The sequence below is a fragment of the Hordeum vulgare genome, chromosome 5H (genome assembly GCF_904849725.1).
Source record: "Hordeum vulgare subsp. vulgare chromosome 5H, MorexV3_pseudomolecules_assembly, whole genome shotgun sequence".
Taxonomy (NCBI): domain Eukaryota; kingdom Viridiplantae; phylum Streptophyta; class Magnoliopsida; order Poales; family Poaceae; genus Hordeum; species Hordeum vulgare.
Genome location: NC_058522.1, coordinates 558404564 through 558421957, shown reverse-complemented (window position 1 = coordinate 558421957; position 17394 = coordinate 558404564).

Below are 17394 nucleotides of genomic sequence, written 5' to 3'. Positions count from 1 at the left end.
CCATCAGGCTTCTCCAAGGTAATTCTAGCACCTAAGTTGGAGTGCAAGCTCGTCCCAGTGACTTTCGCGAGCACATGCACACCGTCTCACCCGAAATAGTTGTTAAGACAAACACCGACTACACGTGAAGAACCATGATCCGGGTGGTCAACGGTAGCATCACCCTTGATAAAAGGGTGGGACAGATTCACCGTAGCTCAACAACTATAGATTGGGTACCTCCTCACCTTCAAGACGCACTAGTGGAGGAATGGCTAGCCATAAAATTTATTGGTGCCGCGTCATTTTCACACAACGCGAGCACTATTTTTTAAAATAGTGTTGGCCTCGGCAAAATTGATACGCCAACTGTACATGGTTAGTGCTCGCGTGGTTATTTTTGGACACGTTACAAATCTGTTGCCCCCCGGGTGTACTTACTGTTTGGAAGACAATGGTGGTGTTCAACTTCTATGCATGCCATAGTTTATCAATTAGTGTTGGTGTGCCAAGTTATGTTAGGTCAGAAATATTTTTTTACTTAAACTAGTATTTTAAGCATTTAAAGATTATACTAGTTAAAAATAGTAAACATATTATATTATATTTTGGATGTCATTATATCTATGAGTTCTAATTTTGAATATTTAACTATGTCAAGTCTTTCATTAATCTTTTTTTTTAATTTGGGTTGTTATTAGATATGGCGTTGCATTTTAGGCCCATGCGAGCAACGACCCATGTGAGTCAATGCCCACGCCTTAGTAAAAGACCTAAATCGCCACCCTTTCATTTGAACTCCCCTCAACCAGCCGCCTCCCGTCGCCTCCCATCGCCTTCCTCCGCCTTCCAATATTGGATCCTCGACCAGGATCCAATATTGGGCATGACCCTATATTTGCACACTAGATGGCAAGTTCTTTTTTGCTCATTTAGATAAGTTCGAAAAAAATGCTTAGAAATAGGGCTGTTTACCCGCTTTGGAGCTCATTTGTAGCACATTTTTCATGAATATGAGTTCTACTTTACAAAAGTGCTCAGATTGATCACCTTACGTGCATAAAACTTAAGAATGCACTAGAACATCAATACCCATACAAGTGCAAATGTCAAATGTGCGTCAAATTTTAAATTTGGCTCAAATTTGAAATCTGGCTCAAATTTGGATCATGTCACATAGTTCTCAAAATACATCACACATAAAAATACAAGTAGCATTACATCACACAAAATAAGACTCATAGACTAATATTTTTCAGTTCTTCACAACATAAAGCTCACTAATGGTCTTGGTTTTCTTCACCGTATTAGCTTCAATCTGCAATGTTTCAGCAACTAGGGGCTGGCCTGCACGCTTCCTCTTGACATACAAAGCATTTCATTTGGTTAGCAATAAAAAATAGCAACCAAATAAAAAACATCACAAACAAGAAAAATACTTTGGCCTTTCAGGTGTGTAACAACATTTTGGAGATCCTTTTCTGTGTCCAAGTTCCTGGCACAACTTGCATCTATTTTTGTTACCCTTGTGCGACCTCTTAGTATTTGCATCTCCCCCTTCTTACTACTCTCAGATTTCTCAAACGATCCCTTGAATGTACTCTCCTTAGGCCTGCCAACCTTTCTTTTCGTTAAGGGAGGACATATGGAAAACTCGATTTCCACTCCAGGCCACTCGGATTGATCTTTAAGTGCTGGAATTGGAGCTGCATACGCAACCTTGAATCTTGCTACCGAGTAATATTCTTGGAAATATTGGTGCATGTTTATATTCGGACGAGAGGCCAAGAGAAGGATCACATGCTCACATGGTTTCCGAGTGTGTTTCCACTCGAGTCAAGTGCAATCATGCATTTCAGTGTTAATAACATGTCGCTTCCGAGTCTTGGTATCTCTAACTTCAGCAGGACACATTGTAGATTTTTCAACAGAAAAATGTGTAACATTTTTGCTCTTGTTGGCCACCTGTTGTACCACTTCAGGTAGCTTATTCTCTTGTTGGCCAATCCTTCTTCTCAATTCCCATAAATGCATGATCATGATCCTTATTTGGTCAACCATGTCATGCACAAGCAAGTTTACAAACAAGTTCACCTTATTGTTAAAACACTTTGTCAAGTTGTTGTTGATGTAATCACACTTGATGGTAGTGTTAAATCCTAACTTGTACATAATAGAGAATGATAGGTGTTCACTCATGGACCAAACTCACTACATGCTGCCATTATTTTTTTACCATGATGATATGAATGTGTCTGATTAGTGTAAGATTTTGTTGCTGGCCACATGTGCTCAAATTCCTCCCCACTGAATTTTTTGATCAAATTCATCCACATATGGCCGAAGCATCCCCTCTGCTCAGCATAGGGAAAAGCATTCTTGACAGCAATTTCTAGCTCTTTATATGCATCTATATGGAATGCCAAAGGTGACACTGGCCCTATGCATCTTTTCAGCTGCATGATGAACCATATTCATGAAACCTCTGTCTCTCACTAAAAGAAGCCAATAGCAACATGGATTATCCAACTGTGGCCATCTAGAGCATTGCATGCTGCAAATTGACAATTTCACTTCCCACTCAATAAAGAAGAGTCTATGCTCAAATATGGACGACACCCTGCTTTGAAGCCATTGATGCAAGGCTTTAAAGCCATAAAGAACTTAGAGAAAATGACTTTGCCATCTTCTGTTACCTCAGTATCTATCTCAACAACACCGCCAAGTGACCTCTTCTCCACCTCTGCTTTGAAGTTATAAAGCATCCTAAAGGTATTTGCCCAATCACCATATAATTGTTTCATTGCCCTCTGTTTTGCCTTCCACACTGTGGTATATTTTAGCTTAATGGGGTACTGATTTTCTAGGTCTATTGGAAGTTTCTTTGTAGTAGTGTTTGGTATCTTGGTTAAAATATGAGTAATCTGTTGTGCAACCAAAACATGTGATGTCATTGTTAATACTTTCTATGAACTTGCAATACAAGTATGTTGATGTGGAAATTGATTAACCTTAATGGTACTGCTGTCAGGTTGACGTCTAGCAGATATATACCAATTGCAAGGCTTGGCGTTTTCATCAAAACCTCTGCACATTGCATAAAACTTCTTTCTATCAGTTCACTTAGTCTTGGCATCAAACTCATGCTTGATAACATAAGTCCTGAAACACATTCTAAACTCACCCATCTTTGGCCACAACGACCCCACTTCAATAACATGGTTTTCTTTGTCATAGACATTCACTAGTTCATCATCGTGTGCATCATCAACATCATCAACACCATCTTTCATGAAGTGTCCGTCCACATCTTCAGATGAATCTCTGTTAGCATCAAGAGACAAACTAAATTAACCCCCTCCTCATTATCTCTATCATCTAGTGGAATACCAATAAAATTCGGCATCTTAGTGTGTGCCATTGGTGAATTGAACAGATCAGTAGGGTCATGTAATTCTATCGAATTTCAATCAACAGAAGCAACCCTTGAAGCACCCCCGTGTTTGTGAGTGCCAGCTCCATCTCGTCCAGCCCACCCGCACCCCCACACAATCTAGACTCCAAATCCGCCGAAAAACAAAGGCGGCACGGTCTGATCTAAATCGACACGGAGTAGGGTTTTGAATTCACTCACGTCATCCGTGACGCAGCCGAGAACGATAGCTCCGCCACCCGCGGCCTGCCGCCGAGAACGAAGAGGGGAGCAGGGAGGGTTCAGTCCGACACGGGGCCACATCTCATTTGATGCACTGCTAAATTAAGTTGGACCCACCCGCCTTAACATAAGGTCATTTCGTTGATGGCCGTTTTATCGTTCGGTTGGACCTTGGTTTTTTCTACCTTAAAGCGTCGCAGAACGAGTTTTTATGTTAACAACTGCATCGCCGTCCTTTGATTATGCATTTTAAAACATCGCGCGGGGGAGGTATATTGAAATAATTGTCCAAGATACTGGATACCCCCTCCCTCCTTTTTTTCCATTGATTGAAAAACCAGTTGTGCTTGCGTGGCTGCATGGGGCTTTGGGTGCGCTTTGCGCGTGCGCCGGTGCGCTCTGGAGATTGGCGATATGGCGAGTGGGTTTTTGTTTAATTTGAATCGAGATTGCATGGACACTCAAATGTTTCTTGATGCATGCATGGATCCTGGGGTTGACTCACTGTGCACCCCTATGGCTATGGGTGATTAACAAGGGAAGTACGGAGTATTTGAGTAGTAGCTAAGCGTGGACTGTAAATTTGTGAAGTAATCCCTTTGTAAATAAACTAATATAAAATCATTTAAATGACTATAAGTAGTGATCTAAATGCTTTTATATCAGTACTATTATTAGTTTTGTTACCTGATGGATACTATTCTTTCCGTCACGGTTTAGAAAATGTGCATGAAAATTTTCTAAAACCTACTCTCTCCGTTCTTAAATATAAGTCTTTCTAGAGGTTTCACTAATAGACTACATACGAATGTATATAGACATATTTTAAAGTATAGATTCATTCATTTTGCTTCGTATGTAGACACTTAGTGAAATATCTTAAAAAACTTATATTTAGGTACTGAGCGAGTAGGATAGATAACCACCAGGCCAGTACTAGGTGAGTCAAGTCGATGGAGGACTCAAGATATTTCTAGCCCAGGTTGTTGTCGTGTAGCCCCAGCATGGTCCGAAAGATGCCGCGGTTCTGGATATGTTGGGTAGGCTCCGGTGTCATGTACATTCGCGTCCCGCTCCGTGCTGCGCGACGTGGGGCCATATTTTTGGCGAAGCTTCGTCACATTTTTATGCGAGAAACAGAGCAAGGAGGATGCGGGTAAGCAACAAGCTTGAATTTCGTACGTGTGCATCACACTGCTTATTATATCTTGGGTAGGATTATTCCTAACAGAGCTGGTGCTAAGGCAGTGTGCGAATTGATCACGGTTGTTAGCTTTGATCCAAGACCACATAACTTTAAACTAAGCGATAAACTAAGGTGATCCGTCTTGTCATGGCCCGATTTTTTCCTTCTTTTTGACGTACGCGATGCCTGTCTGTCCGTCCGTCCGTCCCTAACTAAAATCTTGATCAACCGAGCGGAACTAGGCACGGAACAATCATCGCAACGCAAAGTCGACGTGATTATCAGCCAACTAACGCTAAAATAAGCAGCGGCGCGCACTGTGGCATGATCACCGTGCAGGCATCGGCATCGGCATGGCCCCGTCCTGCTCGACGTGGGAGATGCGGCGACCGGCGCGCCGTCGCTTTCCTCCGGATAAGAGCCACCACCCAAAGCTCTACTGGTGCTCGGGTCGGCCGGGGGGCATGCATGCAGCTGCAGCTGCTCCGCGGCCGCTTTCGCGAGGACGAACGGACGCGCCGGCCGTAGCTAGCGGTACGCGGTGTGTGCGTCCAGCGTCCTGGGTGTTTCTGCCGTGCGCGCGCGGCTCGGGCCGGGTCGCGCTCCGGCTGCCCACCGGGCGCGCGCGGGTCGTGCCGGGTCGCGCTCTGGCTGTCCACCGGGCGCGCGCGGGTCGTGCCGGGTCGCGCTCTGGCTGCCCACCGGGCGCGCGCGGGTCGTGCCGGGTCGCGCTCTGTCTGCCCACAGGGCGCGCGGGGCTCGGGCCGGGTCGCGCTCTGGCTGCCCACCGGGCGCGCGGGGCTCGGGCCGGGTCGCGCTCTGGCTGTCCACCGGGCGCGCGGCACGTGGGCCGGGCGACGTCTACGCGGCGTCTGATGCACGGCTGACTTACCTCCATGGCTACGTACCGGCTGTCGACGTCGGCCTCAGGGTCAGGGATGGCTTCGTCTGCTGGAAAGCTTGAGCACCGGTTAAAAACGGAGGAAAATGGGCGGGGAAGTGGAGTCCCAGCGGCTTGTTTAGCAGAGACGTTGCGGTCGACGGGAGTCGCCGTCGGTGACCAGCTGGGTTCACCCGGGTTAACAGCTAGCCGGACAGCGATCGAGGTTAACTAGTCTTCTCTACTTAGACCAGTAGGCTATGTACCATAGCCCGCGTGCGTCGAGTCCAGAGGTTATTGTCTTTTTGGCGACGTGCGTGCGTGGCCTCACGAATCGGTCAGCGACGATACGAAGCACATACTGCCATGCCGTGTACGAGTCACGAATCCACGACATGACATCGAGATGGAGCTACCGCCTTTTCCACGCACAGGACACGGTATACATACATGTACGTCAATCTCCAACGAGTTTTCTTTCTTTTTGGAAGACAATCTCCAACGGATTATAGAGGAGTAGCCGGTCGGCCAAACGAATCGGGCCTTGGTGCAAAGTGTGCAAGTGAGCCAGACCGGCCGGCTCACTTTTAATTAATCATGTCAGGCAGCTGCAAACACTACTCATCTTTAAGTAGAACACAACCAATTATTGTACTACGTACCCACCCTTTTTTTGCGATGAATTATTGTATACCGACCGCCCTGATACTTATGCTCTCGAATTGGTTATTGCTTAGTTAACCGGTGGTATTGTTCTAGAAGAAGCTGGAACACACGCGTACGTCGGATGATTGAGCATCATGCATTTTTTGGCTACTAATGAGGAATAGTGCCGGATCGATCAGGCTGGTTGTAATGAGTAGTATCATATATACTAGTATCATGTATATGATACTACTCTATGATACCATATCCGTAAGGGCATCTCCAACAGTTTGTTGGTTAGGTTGTTGGTAAAATATGCCATGTCATCAACCAACACCTTAACATACAACTACTCCAATGGATTGTATCTAGTTTGCCCAATAAGATGTGATGTAATAAATAAGGTGCTCTCTCATTCTACATTGGAGCTTGTGCAAGGGTGTTGGTTAATTTACATACAACCTTGCTCTCTTTCCTCATTTATTGCATGACACATCATCAAAAATCCTATGTGTCAAAATTACCAACAACTATCTTACAACCATTGGAGATGCCCTAATGCATAGTATCATATGTATAGTATCATATGATAGTTCATTTATTGCCATACAAGACACATAGTAGCACAACATTTAATATGATACTTAATCATCTCTTTCTTCATTTAATTCTATGCCATCTTATTAAAATTGTCTAGTTGACACGCATGATACTACCTATGATACTCTCATTACAGACGCCTCAGGAAGGAGCACGGAGAGGGCTATTAATTAAAGAGCAAAATATGAAGATGATCAACGAGATGCGATCGATCGATGTGCCCCATCGACCTCATTGTATCGGGCTAGTGAGTGCCATGCAGGCTGCTGGCACTTTGCTTTGTGGCTTTCCCCATCTTTTATAGAAAGGATAAACAATCCTCTGTACCTACTAAAAGCAATACCAGTTCGTTGAGCACGGCACGATTAAAATCGATCGCTGGCCGTGGTGATCGATGTGAGAGTGGATATGATGGATGCTTGCAATTTCCAAAGCCAGCACATAAAAGTGCATTATCTCACCATCAATCCAACAACGGATTATTGTTGTATTGTACAGTCATAGAAGCAAAAGTGCATTATCTTCCGACTTTCCCTTGTTCTATTTTCTAATCCGATCCTCTTCGTTCTTCCCATCACCTTTTTTTTTACTCTGAAAAGCTTTTACAACCTTTTGGCTCATGAGGAGAAAGATGGAGGATTGGATGGTGTTCGCATGAGCGTGTGTGCATGCGGGCATGTGCGTGTGCGGGTGTGCAGTGACGAATCTACGACGAAAATAAAATACATGCTCAACTTTAGTACAAGGGCTGGAACTGAAAAGCAACATGCAAGACCATAGACAACGGGTTGAGATAGTCCGGGAACTAGTAAGTATTTTTTGCAGTAATGCTACACATATATAAGTTTACAGGGATTTTACAGACAAATGGATTTTAATTAGAGATTAAGGGTATAGGGTCCACCCATCTTGAAAATCAGGGGGAAGAGGTTAGTTAGGAAGAAAAAATCATAGTCAGCGTGTAATCTTTTGTAAGTCGTTGTATGTTTAGCATTTTTGTATTTTTTGTCTTTTAGTTTTAGAGGGTATGCTTGAGCATGTCGAAGCATGTCCAATAGAATCGTCATTCTGTATGTGTAGGAAAGCAGATGATTCATTGTCCAGAATCTTTTATTTTCTATTTTTTATTTGCAGATGATTCATTAATCTTGAGAAAAGCAGATTCTCACAATGCAAGTACCTTGAAAAAGATCTTGAACACATATTGTAGTTGTTCTAGACAGCTTGTGAGTAATGCGAAATCGAGAGTTTTCTTCGGTCCTAATATGCATGTGAGTATACGAGAGAATGTGTGTGGAGAATTGAAAATTGTAACAAGAGCTTTATCAGGAGTATTTAACCAAAAACTACCACATTTCATGGAAACATGTTCAGAAACTATCACTTTACGATTTTGTGCGAAAAACTACCATTTTTTCCTAATCCGTCGCAATAAACTACCAAGTCGTGGAACCGTCCGCTTCGCCCACTCTAAGCCCGGTTGGGCCCACTAACCAGGTGCCACCGCGGCCAACCGTGCACTATCACGCGTTAACGGCGCGTTTGCGGTCGAGTCAGGTCAAGATCTGAGCCAGTCCCCTCTATCTTCACTCTCTCCCTCCTCTCCCTCTCCCCGACCTAGGTGGCTGCCGTCATGGCGTCGGTGATTCCGGACGGAGGCGGCGGCGATATGGGCAGCGACGACGACGGCAGCGACGACGGCGGCGGTGGCACAAGTTTGGACTGTGTAGGCTCTTTCTCTGAAGTCGAAAACTGGTTGGGGAGCACTAGTTACGCGACGCAGGCAGGCTTGCAGCAGAAGGAGGCATCGCCCGTCCAGTCATCGCCGGTGCCTGGATGTTCTATGGGTTGCAGGTATGGAAATATCATGTGCTTAAATGAACATGTTTTCTTCAATTTGGCAAATTAGTAAGATGTGTTTGTAGGAGCATATTTTCTTCAATCCTAGATTTGCCATTAAAGTAGGATGTTTTTGTTTGTTGAACATGTGTAGTAAACTGTATTGCACTTGTAGCTGTCTCTATTTCAATTCAATTCGCGAGCACTTATTTATGCAGTTTGACTGACCAGAAGTGGGACATATGGTTCCATTTCAAAGGAAGAAACCTTCTAAAAAGCGGTATATATGAGATACATATTTCTTTTCTTACTCTACAATCACTCATTGCTAGTGAAGGGTATGGGGAGAGTGATTACATGTACTATGTGAAGGAGGGGGAAGCTGGATCTGAAAGATTAAAGTATTTAGGTAATGAAGCTAGTGTTCATGAAATGTTGGAGGTTTATCATCATGTGAAGGTTGTGAACATAAAGGTTGTGAGAGATGTTCAACCTGCTAGTAGTACACAGGCTAATGAGAATTACATGAACACTCAAGAGAGTGTTGGGTAATGTAGTAATAATTCAAAAAAAAATCCTACGTCACCAAGATCAAACTAGGAGAAACCAACAACGAGAGTGGGAGAACATCTTCATACCGTTGAAGATTGCTAAGTGGAAGCGTTACTATGAACGCGGTTGATGGAGTCGTACTCACGATGATCCGATCCAAGCACCGAACGAACGGTGCCTCCGCGTTCAACACACCTACAGCCCGGGGACGTCTCCTCCTGTTGATCCAGCAAGGGTGAAGGACAAGTTCAGGGACAGCTCCAGCAACACGACGGCGTGGTGGCGGTGGAGCTTGTGGTTCTTCGGCAGGGCTTCGCCAAGCGCTGCTGTAACGCCCCAGATGCGATCATATCCTCAATTTGGCACGAGGGCCTTGTCAGGGATAGACGCGCATCTCGTCGTTTCGGAAGAATGGATATCGTTACAAGTACATGTACTGAAAAAAGAGATATATAGAATTGGCTTACACTCGCCACAAGCTACATCAGAGTCACATCAGTACAATACATATTCACCAGGAAGAAGAGCAGGGTCCGACTACGGACGAAAACAAACGAGAAAAGAAGAACGACGTCCACCCTTGCTATCCCAGGCTGCCGGCCTGGAACCCATCCTAGATCGATGAAGAATAGGAAGAAGAAGCAACTCCAAATAAACAATCAACGCGCTCGCGTCAAGTGACCTTTACCTGTACCTACAACTGGTGTTGTAGTAATCCGTGAGCCACAGGAGACTCAGCAATCTCATTTCCAAAGGTATCAAGACTAGCAAAGCGTAATGGGTGAGGTATGGTTAAGTGGTGAGGCTGCAGCAAGCGGCTAAGCATTTATTTGGTGGCTAACTTACGAGTACAAGAATAAAGAGGGGATGATCTACGCATAGCGGACGTGATCTACTGATGATCAAATGAATGATCCGGAACACATACTTACGTGAAACATAACCCCACCGTGTCCTCGATCGGAGAAGGAACTCACGAAAGAGACAGTCACGGTTACGCACTCAGTTGTCATATTTTAATTAAGTTAACTTCAAGTTATCTAGAACTAGTGTTAAACAATGTTTCCACGTTGCCACATAATCGCGGGCATGGCTTTCCGAAAAGATTTAACCCTGCAGGGGTGCTCCAAATTACCACAAGCCGCATAGAAATCCTCGATCACGAAGCTCGTAATCTCGTCAGACTCCTTAGTGGAAATCCTCAACTCTGAGATTACCCAAAGCATCACCGGAATCCCGATGCATCAGATATTTCGTCAAAGGTAAAACTAATCCAGCAAGGCCGCCCGACGTGTCGACGAACCCGATAGGAGCCGTGTATCTCGTTCTCAGGACATGACGGATGGGTCACGCTAGGAGAAACCAAACCTCGGGTTGCCCCACGGTGGCCCCGTAGTCTGCCAATTTGGACCAACACTCGTGCGGAGCACTCGCCCGGGGGTTGATTAATTATCCTCGGGGTCCGAAAAGTCCCTATGCAATTTTATTAGGTGATTAGGAAAATGTAGTACCAAAGTTGGGCCTTGCCAGACCAGTCTTAATCTAAAACGAATTATCAAGGGGGTCCCCATTACAACCCCGATCGTGTTAGGAGCGCTCAATTATGGAACATAACACCGGCGGCCGAAACTAAGGGGGCAAAGGTGGAACAAAACACCATGCTAGAAAGGCCGAGCCTTCCACCTTTAACCAAGTATATATGTGCATTAAATTAAATAACATTTAATAGGGTGATATAACAAGGAACCCATGTTTTCACATGGAAGCAACAACACCTGCAACTAGCACGCTAACACATGGTTAAGCAAGCGGTAACATAGCCAATCCGTGGTTTGCTAGGTTGTGAACATGTTGAAGGTTTTCATGACATTGTTGAGAGGCTGATATTTAACATGTGGTAGGCAACGAGAAATAGCGACAGAAACGATAATACTAGCATGGCAATGATAGTAATGGTATCTGGGGAAATGGTCATCTTGCCTAAGATGCCGGTTGGAAGAAGAATGACTCCGTGAAGCAGACGAACCAACGTAGTCGAACGGGTCCTCACAATCCGACACGCTTGCGGAACTTTATCGAGACGAAGCAAACCGGAAACAAGAATCAACACACGATATTCACCACGGCACATGCACGACAAGATACAAACCACATATGATGCATGATCAGCTGAAATATATGCAAGACATGGCATGTCAATTCACAACAATCAAACACTATACATTAAGTGAAGTTCAATATGCAACGAGTTGCATATTGACGGAACTCCACATACGAATTAATTAGTTCTATCCCGATTAGGTACACGGCAATATTAAATGTGGTTAAACATGGCAAGAGGTGAAGCTTAATTAAACTACCTATCTAGGCATTTTAAATGAGGTCGGAGATGACATATAGTATCTCTGAGACGATCTCACATGTTAATTTATAATTCTGTCCAGATCTGAACTAACATGTTTCAATATTTGTTAAACAGCAAAATAAATAGGTTCACGTGATTCTACGCGTCGTTACAAGCAATTTACACATAGAGAACATCTCCAACGGAGCTACGGTTCAAAGGATACGAACACCGCAAGATATGATGACAAGAATGCAAAATGTGTGCAACGACAGTCACAAGCATTCCAAGACATACAACCAGCAAGATAATATGAAACTACACGAGATTCTAAGCAAGTTTCATATAGGACACGATCAAAACGGAGCAACGGTTCAACAACTACGAGCTAAACAAGAAATGACTACAATCTGCCAAAATTAGCCACATAACATTTTCTACACCCCACAACTACGAGCTACACAAAACCAAAATACCCAACCAAGGCATGAGACGATAGAAGGCAAGATGCACTACCACATACAACTAACAACATCTAGCATGGAGACATGGATCACTAGGAAAAGAGCTCACAAAATAGCATCTCACGCATAGTTTCAGACTTAGAGAAAAACACAGTTTATGAAAGTGCAGTTTTCGATCTGAAGGCATATTGACAGCAGAAAAACCATAAGCTAGAGGACTCCAAATGTCATGAAAATTCACAGCATGCTAGAGAATCCTAAAGTCTACAACTAACTCCATTGCACCAACCTCAAAAGAGCTGCAGGTCACCACATAAACTCATGCAAAGACAGCAACAAAAAATAACAGACTTCAGACTTAGAAATATTTCAGCATCTCTAAAACAACACTATTTCCTAGCAAGTAGAGAACAAGCAAACCACACCTAAAAATGGATTTCTATTGCAACCAAAATTACCAGAGGCTAGCCTACACATCCAAAGGCATATCTCTAGTTGACAACTCCTTCAAATCACGCACAGATTAAATCCTACAAAATAGACAAGAGCGCAACATGGCAAAATATCACGCGCACTAACTTGCCCAAAAGCTAAAACTAAATGCACAGGTAAATTCTAGGGATTTTTATACCCCGAAAACATATATAATATGAGGGGTTGCAAAATAAAAACAACGTCACACGTATATGCGGGAATAGTCCTAAACACGGTATAGCAAACTAGCTACGGAGGGAGGAGGCGGCCTGGGACTTCGGGCGCTGAGAGAGGCCCAGCTGGGCCGAGGCATCTCAAGAGGGAGGCGAGGCCGGCCTGGGCGGCGCGCTGGGCCTGGCCCACGCAGGTTGCCGAGTGGGAGGCGCAAGCGTTGGGTCGTGCTCTCGTGCGGGATCCATGACGGCGGCGCGCAAACTCTGGCGAGGGAACGTCGGGAGCGCGAGTCGACGGGGTTCCGGTCACAGATCTAGACGGATCCGGGCGTTAGGGACCCATTCCCAGCGTCGGGCGGCGGCGCGGAGCTTCGGTGGTCACCTGCCATGGTGCTAGACATGAGGGAGAGAGGAAGAAGTTACAGGAGAGAAAGAGAGAGAGATACACGAGAGCAGGGGAGAAGGCGACGCGAGGTGACCTGGACAGAGCGCAGTGCAACCGGCGGCGGGGTGACGGCGCGACGATACGGTAGCCGGGCACTACGGGCTGGTGCGGATCGGGGCTGCAGGAGCTCCACGAGGAGCTGGCGGCGGGTGCGGCACATGGGCACGGGAGCTCGAGGCTCTCCCGCGTGTTGGGTGACGTAGCATAAATTCAAAATTTTCCTACGCATATTCAGATCTTCCTATGGAGAGACCAGCAACGAGAGAGGGGTAAGAGCATCTTCATACCTTTGAAGATCGCTAAGCGGAAGCGTTGCTAGAACGCAGTTGATGGAGTCGTACTCGCAGCGATTCCGATCTAGTGCCGAACTACGACACCTTCGCGTTCAACACACGTGCAGCCCGGTGACGTCTCCCGCACCTTGATCCAGCAAGGAGGAGGGAGAGCTTGGGGAAGAACTCCAGCAGCACGACGGCGTGGTGTCGATGGAGAGACGAGGTCTCCCGGCAGGGCTTTGCCAAGCACCGGCACAGAGGAGGAGGAAGAAGGGCAGGGCTGCGCCGAGGGAGAGGGAGAAGTCTATCTCCCAAGGGCCAAAACCCCTCTCTATTTATAGGAGGAGGGGGAGGGGGGTGCGCCACCCCTAGGGTTCCCCCCTAGGTGGTGCGGCAGCCACCAGATGGGAAAGGGGGGCGGCGGCTAGGGTGGGAGGGGGTGGCGCACCACCTGGTGGGCCTAAGGCCCACCTGTGCTTAGGGTTGCCCCCTCTCCCCACCACTTGCGCATTGGGCTGGGTGTGGGAGGCGCACCAGCCCACCTAGGGGCTGGTTCCCTGCCGCACTAGGCCCATCTAGCCTTTTGGGGTCGTTGCCCCCCTTCGGTGGACCCCCGGGGCCACCTCCGGCGGTCCCGGTGGTCCCGGTACGTTACCGGTGACGTCCAAAACACTTCCGGTGTCCAAAACCATCCGTCCTATATATCAATCTTTACATCCGGACCATTCCGGAGCTCCTCGTGACGTCCGGGATCTCATTCGGGACTCCGAACAACTTTCGGTAACCTCGTATAACAATTCCCTATAACCCTAGCGTCATCGAACCTTAAGTGTGTAGACCCTACGGGTTCGGGAGACATGCATACATGACCGAGACGCCTCTCCGGCCAATAGCCATCAGCGGTGTGTGGATACCCATGGTGGCTCCCACTTGCTCCACGATGATCTCATCGGATGAACCACGATGTCAAGGATTCAATCAATCCCATATACGATTCCCTTTGTCTGTCGATATAGAACTTGCCCGAGATTCGATCGTCGGTATACCTATACCTTGTTCAATCTCATTACCGGTAAGTCTCTTTACTCGTTCCGTAGCACGTCATCGTGTGAATAACTCCTTAGTCACATTGAGCTCATGATGATGTTCTACCGAGTGGGCCCAGAGATACCTCTCCGTCACACGGAGTGACAAATCCCGATCTCGATTCGTACCAACCCAACAGACACTTTTAGAGATACCCGTAGTGCACCTTTATAGTCACCCAGTTACGTTGTGACGTTTGATACACCCAAAGCACTCCTACGGTATCCGGGAGTTGCACAATCTCGCGGTCAAAGGAAAAGACACTTGACATTAGAAAAGCTTTAGCATACGAACAATACGATCTAGTGCTATGCTTAGGATTGGGTCTTGTCCATCACATCATTCTCCAATGATGTGATCCTGTCATCAATGACATCTAATGCCCATGATCAAGAAACCATGATCATCTATTGACTAACGAGCTAGCTAACTAGAGGCTTGCTAGGGACACATTGTGATCTATTTATTCACACATGTATTACTGTTTCCTGTTAATACAATTATAGCATGAACAATAGACGATTATTATGAATAAGGAAATATGATAATAACCATTTTATTATTGCCTCTAGGGCATATTTCCAACAGTCTCCCACTTGCACTAGAGTTAATAATCTAGTTACATTGTGATGTATCGAACACCCATAGCAGTATGCTGTTGATCCTGTTTTGCTCGTGGAAGAGGTTTAGTCAACGGGTTTGCAATATTCAGATCCGTGTGTACTTTACAAATATCTATTACTCCACTCTGGACATGGTCCTGGATGGAGTTGTAGCGGCGTTTGATGTGCTTCGTCTTCCGGTAAAACCTAGGCTCCTTGGCTATGGCAATGGCCCCAGTGTTATCACAGAAGAGTGTCATTGGACCCGACGCGCTTGGAACCACTCCAAGGTCGGGGATGAGCTCCTTCATCCAAATTCCTTCACGAGCCGCTTCTGAAGCAGCTATGTACTCTGCTTCACATGTAGATGCTGCCACGACTTCTTGCTTGCTGCTGCACGAGTTCACTGCCCCACCATTCAAAACATATACATATCCGGTCTGTGACTTAGAGTCATCCGGATCTGTGTCGAAGCTAGCGTCGGCGTAACCCTTTACGACGAGCTCTTCGTCACCTCCATAAACGAGAAACATTTCCTTAGTCCTTTTCAGGTACTTAAGGATATTCTTGACCGCTGTCCAGTGTTCCATACCGGGATCACTTTGGTACCTCCCTACCAAACTTATGGCAAGGTTTATATCAGGTCTGGTACACAGCATGGCATACATTAGAGAGCCTATGGCTGAAGCGTAGGGGACAAAACTCATCTTCTCTCTATCTGCTGTCGTGGTCGGCGACTGAGTCTTACTCAATCTCATACCTTGCAAAACTGGCAAGAACCCTTTCTTTGAGTTTTCCATATTGAACTTCTTCAATATCTTGTCAAGGTATGTACTTTGCGAAAGACCTATGAGGTGTCTTGATCTATCTCTATAGATCTTGATGCCTAATATGTATGCAGCTTCTCCAAGGTCCTTTATTGAAAAACTCTTGTTCAAATAGGCCTTTATGCTCTCCAACATCTCTATATTATTCCCTATCAATAATATGTCATCGACATACAGTATGATGAACGCTACAGAGCTCCCACTCACTTTCTTGTACAGACAAGCTTCTCCGTAAACCTGTATGAACCCAAACGCTTTAATCACCTCATTAAAGCGAATGTTCCAACTCCGAGATGCTTGCACCAGCCCATAGATGGAGCACTGGAGCTTGCACACTTGGTTAGCACCCTTAGGGTCGAAAAAACCTTCTGGTTGCATCATATACAACTCTTCCTTAAGGTTCCCGTTAAGGAACGCTGTTTTGACATCCATTTGCCAAATTTCATAATCATAAAAGGCGACAATTGCTAACATGATGCAGACTGATTTCAGCTTCGCTACGGGAGAGGAAGTCTCTTCGTAGTCAACTCCTTGAATTTGTCGAAAACCCTTTGCGACAAGTCGAGCTTTATAAACGGTTACATTACCGTTTGCATCAGTCTTCTTCTTGAAGATCCATTTATTTTCTATGGCTCGCCGGTCATCGGGTAAGTCCAGCAAAGTCCATACTTTGTTCTCATACATGGATCCTATCTCGGTTTTTATAGCTTCAAGCCATTTGTTGGAATCCGAGCCCGCCATCGCTTCTTCATAGTTCGAAGGTTCACCGTTGTCTAACAACATGATTTCCATCACAGGGTTGCCGTACCACTCTGGTGTGGAGCGTGCCCTCGTGGACCTTCGCGGTCCAGTAGTAACTTGATCCAAAGCTTCATGATCATTATCAATAACTTCCTCTTCAGTTGGTGTAGGCGCCACAGGAATAACTTCCCGCGCCGCGCTACTATCCTGTTCGAGAGGGGGTGTAATTACCTCATCAAGTTCTACCTTCCTCCACTTACTTCTTTCGAGAGAAACTCTTTCTCTAGAAAGGATCCGTTCTTGGCAACAAAGATTTTACCTTCGGATCTAAGATAGAAGGTATACCCAATAGTTTCCTTAGGGTATCCTATGAATACGCATTTCTCCGCTTTGGGTTCGAGCTTTTCTGGTTGAAGTTTCTTCACATAAGCATCGCAGCCCCAAACTTTAAGAAACGACAACTTAGGTTTCTTGCCAAACCATAGTTCATACGGTGTCGTCTCAACGGATTTAGACGGTGCACTATTTAAAGTGAATGCTGCAGTTTCTAATGCGTATCCCCAAAATGATAGCCGTAAGTCGGTAAGAGACATCATAGATCGTACCATATCTAATAAAGTGCGATTA